The following is a 10,651-nucleotide window of genomic DNA, read 5'->3' as shown; positions in this document are numbered from 1 at the left end:
AAAGTTAAGCAACTAGCTTAGGAACATGGATCTTGGGCAGTATTTTAACTTAGGGCACTCCTAACTCCAAGTCCAGAACTCCATCTATGGTGCTACCTAATTATTCTTGGCATTTATAATTATTTGCATTTAATCTCTGTAAGTCCTATCCACTGGCACAAATTAAGCCCTCTAGGGTCACAAAGACTAGATCTAATTTCTCTTTCTCTTAATAGCCCTTTACATTATTTAGATATAATATGGCCACCAGAAGTCTTCATTTCCTCAGATTAAACATTCCTGATTCCTATATGATTCATGATTTCCAGACTTTCATGATCCTGGTTTCCTCTGTTCTTGTTTATTAGCGCTGCTCTGAAAATGCACAGATGGCTCAGAGGATAGAGTACTGAAGACCTAAGTTCAAATCTGTATTCAAATTCTTACTTGCTTTCTAACCTAGAGTAAGTCATTTGACCTCTGTTCACTAAAGTTTCTTCAACTGCAAAATGGTGATAATAATTGTGGTAAAGATCAAGTGGGGTAATGTTTTTACTACAGCAGATAAAACGCCAGTCCTGAATTTAGGAAGACAAATTTAAATCCAGCCTCTACTAGCTGTGTGACCTTGAACAAGTCACTTAAATCTCTGTTTGCATCAACTTCATCAATTGTAAAATAGGGATAATAATAATATCTAACTCCCAGGTTGTTATGAGGATCATATGATTTAATATTTGTAAAGCACTTAGTGTAGTACCTAATACATAAATCCAAAACAGAAAGCATAATGAGACCATAGATTTATAGTAACAAAGGATATTAGAAGTCATTCAGTCCAATCCTCTAACTTTACAAATGAGGAAGCTGAGGCCAAGAAAAGTGGAGATTTGTCACATAACTAGTCACATAGTCACATAACTAGTTAGTGTCAGAAATAGAATTCAAGTCTGGGGTTCTAAGTTTAGGGGATAAGCAGCAGACCAAAACTTCTGGAAGAAATGAATTATAGAACTGATCTGTTGATCATGGTGGTGCAGCAGAGTAGTGAGCCTGGAATCAAGAAGACTCATCTTTGTAAGTTCAAATCTGGCCTTAGATGTTTACTAGCTTTAATATCCTGGACAAATCACTTAAACCTCCTTGCTTCAGCTTCCTTATGTATAAACTGAATTGGAGAAGAAAATGACAAACTACTCCAGTATCTTTGTCCAGAAAACTCCAGTGGGATCATGAGGAGTCAGACACAACTAGAAAAGCAACTGAAATGTTAAACTCAAAGTAATAATAATAAAATGTTTAAAGAAGAACAGAGAGGGAAAGAGAGGAATTATATATGTCCAGAAAGAAACTGGAACCTCAAGAGTCCCAATCAGAAGCCTTGGCACAGTTCCAGGGTTTGTCTACAAGAGTTTTATAATCACATTCTTTCCCATGGCATTATTGGTACTAAAAATGTCAGAGGCCACCAATAAACATGTTCCCATACCATATGTTCCAACATATTCAAAATAAAACTAGAAGCCAAGAAAATACTACTGAGGTCAGCATGGTGAAGGACATCAGTTGTGAAGAGAACAGCTGGTCACTGAGATGAATTCTGCTCAGCTGCTCAGTCCCTGACACCAGGAAGCATCTGTCTCATCGTCATGTAGAGTTTCTGAGAGACTCCCCTGCTAACTCCCAGGGCTGGTGCTGGTGGCAGTTGGACACCTGAAATGTCAAGCCAGCAGATGGTACCTCACACATCTACTAGACAAACCTGTCCTGGTGGCCGACTCTCAGTAAGCTAATCTGACAAAAGATAAATTGACTTTAGAGTTCCCTGCTATCTTCAGAGTTAACTAACAGCATTATGGTAGAGTAGACTGAGAAAAAAGAGAGCAGTGTTCCAGTCCTGCATCTGCCACTAACAAAATGGCTAAACGACCAACTACCACTGATCCTCTCTAAGCCCCATGGTCCTCACCTATAAAGTGAAAACTGGACTAGATGACCTCTGAGGTCCTTTCCAGCTTAGAGACTATGATCCAATTATCCTGAACCTCAGATCCCTATCTGTTTTAATAGTCTATATGCTTGATGAAGAATAGTAAACTCAACAATCCTTTTAAGTCCCTCATTTGGGTGGGTGGGAGGATATTAGAGCATTTATTTTTGGAAAATGGAGGCAATGCACAACTGATGTATATTATGGATTATAGGGGAGATTTCAGGTACTATTTTTCCATTATTCAGGGAGAATCAGTTTCTATGACAGCATATTATTTTTGACTATTAAATCATCCTTGAATGTCCTGACCAAAATTATTAAGATTACAGAGTGAAGCACTGACTCAAAACTTGTCATACATTTTAAAAGGCCTTATACTTTAAACCACCTTGATTTCCAATTAAATGTTTTAAACTATATTGTATCTAAGGGAAGTTCAGATCTCAAATAGTACAGATAGTTGAAGTTAAGAGTAGTTTAAAGAAATAAAAGCCCTATAAAGCAGGAGAAAAGGAGGTAGAGTCAAGATGAAGGAATAGAGAGGCAGAGGATTCTTAAGATTCTCCCAAATTCCCTCAAAACAATGTCAAAATTACACTTGAAAATTAATTCTAGAGGGGCAAAACCAACACAGAGAGAAGTTGAAGCAATATCTAGTTCAAGAAGGCTTGGAAGGTTGGTAGAAATGTTTGTTTCACTGGGTGAGAAGGGAGCACAGTAGAAAGGATGCTGTACCCAGCAATCCAGTAGTAAAGAATCTTATGCCCTTCTATGATCCTGAGCCTGGACATGCAGTATAGCCATTCCAGACCTCAAGTCATATTAAACAGCAGTAATAATAAAAAACAATCTGGTATTGTCTAAGATATAGTGATGGGTCAGTAGAATGGACTAGTAGAATTGTTACCCAATACACAGTAATAAATTATCATAATACTGTAGTATTTGATAAAGTCAAAGAAACATAATTTGGGGTCAAGAACTTATTATTTGGAAAAAATTTGGGAAACCTGGAAAACAGCATGACAGAAACTAATTCTAAACCAAATACTGTGTACCAAGATAAGGTCAAAATGGGTACATGATTTAGATATAAAGGGTGATACCAAAAGCAAATTAGAGGACACGCTTAGGCCTCCCCACTAAACCCGGTTCTTTCCTTCAGACAGAAGCTGTGGCCCATGTCCTCCCTCTTCCACTGGGCTGAGAGTCCTCGGCACCAAAGTGACGGCTAGTCTCACTTCTAGCAAGAGGATGCCAAAGAAGGGGAAAGGCCAGAGTAAGGAGCCAGCAAAACCACTTCCTCCCACTGAACCTGCAGCAGTTGGTCAGAGTAGTTCCATCACAATCGCTATTCATGCCAAACCTGGCTCCAAACAAAATTCTATAACAGATGTGACAACTGAAAATGTAAGTGTAGCTATTGCTGCACCTCCATCAGAAGGGGAAGCTAATGCCGAACTATGTCGATATCTTTCCAAGGTCCTGGAACTTAGGAAGAGTGATGTTATCTTAGATAAGGGTGGTAAATCTCGTGAAAAAGTGGTTAAGATTTGGCATCTACAACTCCAGAAGAGATTTTGGAGAAATTGAAAAGGCAAGCAGAAGCTCCCTAAAATAAACAAAAAAAAAGCCAGATATGAACATTATGTTTCATGGAACTTTTTAATACTAAAGAAGTAAATTCATAAAGAGAAACATCTAGGTAATACTTGGAAGATAGTGCTTTGAAGAATAACAGGCCTCTGAAAATATCTCCATGGAATGTTGGAAAAGTCAAAGTATCACAGCTGATAAAGGCAAAGTATGCTGTGGCCTAACTTACTTACTACCTGAAAATATCCAAAACAAAACATTATGGTCCAGTTCTTAAAATTCCAGACTGTTTTGATACTACTATAGGCCTACCCTAAGCTTTTCTTGTGGACTACTATTTAAATTTTGTGGATCTATACACTGAAAGAGTTGACAGTGGACTTCTAGTGCCAAGATGGTGGAGCTCTCAGCCCTCCCAAATTCCCCTCCAAACGGCACTAAACAAAAGCCTCATACAAAATTTTGGAGAAGAAAATCCGCTTACCAGACCAGCACAACCACGGGACCAGCATAAGAGCTCTGTCTCCCTCAGGTAAGAGGGTGAGAGCAGGCAGCCCTCCTGGGCTCCACCTCTCAGGAATGGCCAAGAGTGAAATTCTTCCCCTGAGCTGTCCGTCAATGAGTCTCTGCCTAAATAAAACCCACAGTGAAGACTCCCATGATTGCAGAGCAGCAGTGAAGCTTTCTACCAGTACAAGCCAAGAGCTAGAGTACAGGCCATGTGCATATCAGAAGTAAAGCTCCATGACCAGTATATGAAATGTGGGACAACACCCTCTCCAGTTCACAAATAGTTCAATATTAGAGTTTTTTTTAAAAAAATCACAAAATAAAATGACAAAAAAAAAGAATCTGACTTTAGATGGTTACTATTGGTGACTGGGAGGTTCAAGATACAAACTTAGAAGAGGACAACATTGACAAAATAGCTGCATGTGGAGCTTCAAAGGAAAATACAAATTAGTCTCAGGCCCCAAAAGATCTAATGGAAGAACTCAAAAAGAACCTTAAAAATCAAAAAGACTGACAGGGACTCTAGAGATGAGCTATTTTACTTATGCCATTTTGCAGATGTGCAAATAGACTCAGAAAGCCTGAAAGACCTGCCCATGTTCGCTTAGATTATAAGCATCACAGAGATTAGAGCTCTTATCTCTTCACCCTAAAAGCAAAGAATATTTTCTATTTGCCATCCTATTGACTTGGACACTGTTATTTAAAAGTATTAAGAGAGATAAATGTATAGAACAACTTGGCATAGTGAGTAGAGTCCTAGACTTGAAGTCAAGACAGTTACTTCTCTGAGTTCCAGGAAAGGCTTTGAGGCTGTATATTTTAGATGGATTGAGATCAGGTGGACAAAATCACAGGCCCTTTACCTATTTCTGTAAAGAAAACGTGATGGATTTGTTGAACTGCAATTGGGTAATAACATTTAAAATGTATTTTTAGAAAGACCTTTTTTGGTCTTTTTTTTTTCCATACCTATCCTTAAGTGAATGTGAATCTTATAAATCAAATTGGTTTTTTTCTCCCCTCCAATATTACTGAGACATTTGCTTAAGTCTAAATCAATTTTAATTGTACCAACGAGAATGTGCTCCAAATTATTTATATGATACACAGACACCTTCTTTTGCAATTGCTAAAGAAGTTTATAGTAGTCTTAAATCATTAATTAGGAAGCATCAGTAATGATTTGGTGTGTATAAGGAATGTTACTGTTTTATTGAGGAAACTAATTATTAAAATATAGAAATAAGAAGGTTTGCAAAAAGCAGAGGCTTGCTTTTGCAATCACATTGACTCATGAGTGGAATGTAAGGGAAAGGTTCCAAGGAGGATCAGGAAGAGATATAAAGAGGACCAGAGTGCTGGAGAGTCTCTCTTTGGTTCCTGTCTTGGGGGGAGCTTGAAGAGATCACTTTCTGTCAGGGAGAATAACTGACTTTTTGTGGGAAGCCATTTGACCAAGCAGCTGAGGTCCCTCTGATCAGCTATCCAGTCTCCAAATAGAGATATATCAACTGGATTTCCATCTGTTTCTACCTCCTGTGTTCCTAAGTTCCAGTTTTGAATTATATCTGAGTTACTGAGAAGAAGCCAACCTGAAAAGAATATATCTGTCTGTCATCAAAGAAACCTGCAGCCTCCAGGCTGGAAGCCTAGAGGGTGACTTTGCCATCTACTCTCACCCTATCAAAGCAACCTGAACTATAAACTTCCTACAAAGAATATTTGGGAGGGTCAATAGTCAAGAAAGCTAGATAGAGAATTTTGGGAACAGACAGAGAGAATAGAGTGTTAGATAGCTTTAAGACCAGAAGAAAGATTTGTGAGGATCTTATAGCACTGGAGGGAGGAGAAAAGAGAAATTTAGGTTTAGGGAACTTCCCCTTGACCCTCCTTCCTTTCCCTGTGTGAAACCTGTTAAATAAACATTTTTTGTTTATAAAAACAAAACAAAAACAAAAAAAAGCAAATTAGAGGAATGTGGAATATTTTACCTGTCAGATGTACCCATAAGGGAAGAACTTATGAGCAAACAAGAGACAGAGAGCAATATGAAATGTAAAATGGATAATTTTGATTATACTAAATTTAAAAGGGTTTCTACAAACAAAAATTGCAATAAAGATTAGAAGAAAAGCAGAAAACTGGGTGGAGTGGGGGAAATTTATATTAAGTGTCTGATGAAGGCTTCATTTCTCAGATATAGATAAAGTCAAATTGATGAGAATGCAAGTCATTTTCCAGTTGATAAGTGGTCAAATGATTTGAACAGTCAGTTTTTTGATAAAGAAATCAAAGCTATCTATACTCATAAAAAATGCTCTAAATTACTACTGATTAGAGAAATTCAAATTAAAACAGCTTTGAGGTACCATATCATATTTAAAATGACAAATGTTGGAAGAAAAATTATTGGTGCTCTGATGCAGTTTTTTTTAATTTTAAACCCTAATATCTTTTATATATATCCTTCTATATTAATTTTATTTGTTACAGGGCTAGGCAATGGGGGTTAAGTGACTTGCCCAGGGTCACACAGCTGGAAAGTGTCTGAGGTCAGATTTGAACCCAGGACCTCCTGTCTCCAGGACTGGCTCTCAACCCACTGAGCCATCCAGCTGCCCCCTCTGATGCAGTTTTGATGGAGTTATGAACTGATCCAAACATTCTGGAGAGCAATTTGGAGCTCTGCCCAAAGACTCTAAAATTATGCATACCATTTGACCCAGCAATACCACCACTAGGTCTCTACTACAAATAAATCAAATAAAAGGACCTATATGTACAAAAATATTTATAGCAGCTTTTTCATGATGACAAAGAATTGACTATTAAAGAATGCTTATCAATTGAGGAATGACTAAACAAGTTGTTATAGATGATTCCAATAGAATACTGTTGCGTTATAAGAAATGATAAGCAGGACGGTTTCAGAAACACCTAAGTAAGCTGATGCGAAATGAAGCGAGCACAACTATAATTATTTTTGTACAAGTCTTTTTCCCTATGATCTCTTTGGGGTACAAACCCAGCAATGATAGGGCTGGATCAAAGGGCCAGCAGTCTTTTAGTGCTCTTTGTGCATAATTCCAAATTGCCAGCCAGAATAGTTTGATCAGTTCACAACTCCACCAGCAATGCATTAATGCCCCAATTTGGCCACATCCCCTCCAACATTCATTACTCCCCCCTGCTATCATTTTAACCAATCTGCTAGGTGTGAGGTGATACCTCAGAGTTGTTTTGATTTGCATTTCTCTAATTATTAGAGATTTAGAACACTTTCTCATGTGCTTATTGATAGTTTTGATTACTTTATCTGAAAATTGCCTATTCATGTCCCTTGCCCATTTATCAATTTGAGAATGGCTTGATTTTTTGTACAATTGATTTAGCTCCTTGTATATTTGAGTAATTAGATCTTTGTCAGAGTTTTTTGCTATAAAGATTTTTCCCAGATTGTTGTTTTCCTTCTAATTTTAAAGTTGCATTGTTTTTGTTTGTAGAAAAAAAATTTTAACTTAATATAATCAAATTATTTATTTTACATTTTGTAATTTTTTCTAACTCTTGCTTGGTTTTAAAATCTTTCCTTTCCCAGAGATCTGACAAGTATACTATTCTGTGTTCATCTAATTTTCTTTAGTTTCCTTCTTTATATTCAAGTCATCACCGTTCACCCACATTTTGAATTTATCTTGGTATAGGGTGTGAGATATTGATCTAAACCTAATCTCTCCATTATTGTTTTCAAATTTTCCCAACAATTTTTGTCAAAAAGTGGATTTTTGTCCCAAGTTGGGCTCTTTGGGTTTATCATACACTGTCTTGCTGACATCACTTACCCCAAGTCTATTCCACTGATCCTCCCTTAGGTCTCTTAGCCAGTACCATATTGTTTTGAGGTGACCACTGCTTTATAGTATAGTTTAATATCTGGTAATGCTAGGCCACCTTCCTTCACTTTTTTTTTTGTTATTTCCCTTGATCTTCTTGATATTCTTGATCTTTTGTTATTCCAAATGAACTTTGTTATAGTTTTTCCTAATTCAGTAAAAAAGTTTCTTGGTAGTTTGATAGGTATGGCACTAAATAAGTAAATTAATTTGGGTAGAATGGTCATTTTTACTATGTTAGTTTATCCTACCCATGAGCAATCAATGTTTTTCCAATTGTTTAGATCTAGTTTTAATTATTTGGAAAGTGTTTTCTATTGTGTTCATATAATTCCTGTTTTTGTCTTGGCAGATATATTCCAAAGTATTTTATATTGTCTAGGGTGATTTTAAATGGCATTTCTCTTTCTAACTCTTGCTGCTCTAATGTGTTGGAAATATATAGAAATGCTGATGACTTATGTGCATTTATTTTGTATCCTGCAACTTTGCTAAAGTTGTTGATTATTTCTACTAGCTTCTAGGATTTTTTTAAGCAGACCATCACATCATCTGCAAAGCGTGATAGCTTGGTCTCCTCATTGTCTATTTTAATACCTTTAATTTCTTTTTCTTCTCTAATTGCTACTGCTAGTGTTTCTAATATAATGTTAAATAGAGGTGATAATGGGCATCCTTGTTTCACGCCTGATCTTACTGGGAAGGCTTCTAATTTGTGGTGTCAAAAAACTTGAAAAACAGTGTATTCCCATCAAATGGGGAATGGCTGAACAAATTATGGTATCTGCTGGTGATGGAATACTACTGTACTCAAAAGAATAATAAATTGGAGGAATTCCATGCGAACTGGGACGGCCTCCAGGAATTGATGCAGAGTGAAAGGAACAGAACCACGAGAACATGGTACACAGAGACTGATACACTGTGGTAAAATCAAATGTAATAGACTTCTGTACTAGCAGTAATGCGATGACCCAGGACACTTCTGAGGGATTTATGAGAAAGAACGCTACCCACATTCAGAGGAAGAACTATAGGAGTGGAAGCACAGAAGGAACACAACAGCTTGAACACATGGGTTGATATGGACACAATTTGGATGTACACTCTTAATTACCACTCTAGAACAATTATCAATAATATGGAAATAAGTTTTGATCGATGACACAGGAAGAAACCAGTGGAAATGCGTGTTAGCTACTGGGATTTGCGGGTTTGGAAGAGAGAGAGCAAGAACATGAATCATATAACCATAGAAAAATTTTTTTCTAAAAAAATAAAATAAAATAAAATGAGTAGGAGAAGGAAAAAAATAAAGCAAGCAGAACCAGGAGAACACTGTTGCAATATTGTACAGTGATCACCTGTAAATGACTTAGACCTTACTAGGAATACTTTAATCCAAGACAATACAAAGAAATCATTATGAAAATGGCTATTCAACACTACAGAAAGAACTCATGGAAAATGTAGATTGAAGCACACTATTCTTCACTTTATTTTCTTTGTGCTTTTTTACATGTTTTTTCTACATGATCAAATATGCTTTATATGATCACACATATGTAATCTATATCAAAATGCTTACTATTTCAAGGAAGCATAAAAGGAAGGAAAGAGGGAGATAATTCAATATTTCAAATTTTAGGAAATTAATGTTAAAATTATTATTACATGTAATTGAGAAAAAATTATGTAAAAAAATAAAGAGGGAGCAAAGAAATTGTCTGGCTATATAAATACTTTCTTACGGAGAGAGATGTCCCTTAGAGCTCTGATAAGGATGAATGATTTAGTCCTCAGCTTTGCAGGTTAAAATTTTTACTTTTTACCAGTTCAACCAGGGTTCATCAAGTTCTTAAGAACTAAGTAATAAAACCAGAATGCAAACTTACTCATTTGTAGTCTGAGAAACATAATTGCCAAAAGTTCCAGTAGACTCAGCAGCTTTCAGTATCTTATCTACACATTAAACTGGATTTTCTTAGCCCCCCTGAGGCATTAGTTTTCTCATCTATAAAATGAGGATGTAGAAAAAAATGGAATTTGGTGTTCTTTGAGGTCCCTTACAGCTCTAAATCTATGATCCAATGTCTTCCTGAGAAAATAGACTCTGAATATCTTTATGGTTCTTCCTATTAAACAGCAAACCAGGTTTACCTGAAATACCTAGGAGTAAGCAAACTACTGCCTGAGGTGTAAATTCCTACTAGTACCTGTTATTGCCGATGAGTAAAAATGTGTTTTTTTTTTACCTTCTTAAATGCATTAAAGCTATATTTTAACATAAGAACCACTCTTACCTTGCAAGGCCATACAAAAACAAATGGGGCTGGTTCTGACCTGTAGTCTGTAATTTGCTGACCCTTGCTAGATGTTATCTCCACTACGGATACATCTGCTCAGCTCATGTCATATGTCCCCATGTCTCACATTAGTCACATTTAGATAGAATGAGATTTCGAGAAATCCTAGTCTTATTGTTGGCATAATTACTAGCCATTTCTCAGGTTGCATCACTTTTAGAGATGGTTAAGCTTTTTTAGAGGATAATAGATTTAGAAATGGAAAAAACCTCAGAGGAGTGTCTATCCCTCTCCCACCCCCTCATTCTACAAATAGCTTCACTCATTTACTCAAGAATCTTCAGTAACTCTCCATTGCTTTTGGATAA

At 36.5% G+C, this 10,651-nt stretch overlaps 1 pseudogene; it reads left to right on the top strand.

Moving 5' to 3' along the window:
* The first annotated feature begins 1,007 nt into the window (after nt 1–1,007).
* LOC123241244 lies at nt 1,008–3,588 on the top strand (annotated as a pseudogene).
* Nucleotides 3,589–10,651: the final 7,063 nt, after the last annotated feature.

This window comes from Gracilinanus agilis, chromosome 3 (assembly GCF_016433145.1).
Source record: "Gracilinanus agilis isolate LMUSP501 chromosome 3, AgileGrace, whole genome shotgun sequence".
Lineage (NCBI taxonomy): Eukaryota > Metazoa > Chordata > Mammalia > Didelphimorphia > Didelphidae > Gracilinanus > Gracilinanus agilis.
This window is presented reverse-complemented; position numbering and strand designations above follow the sequence as displayed.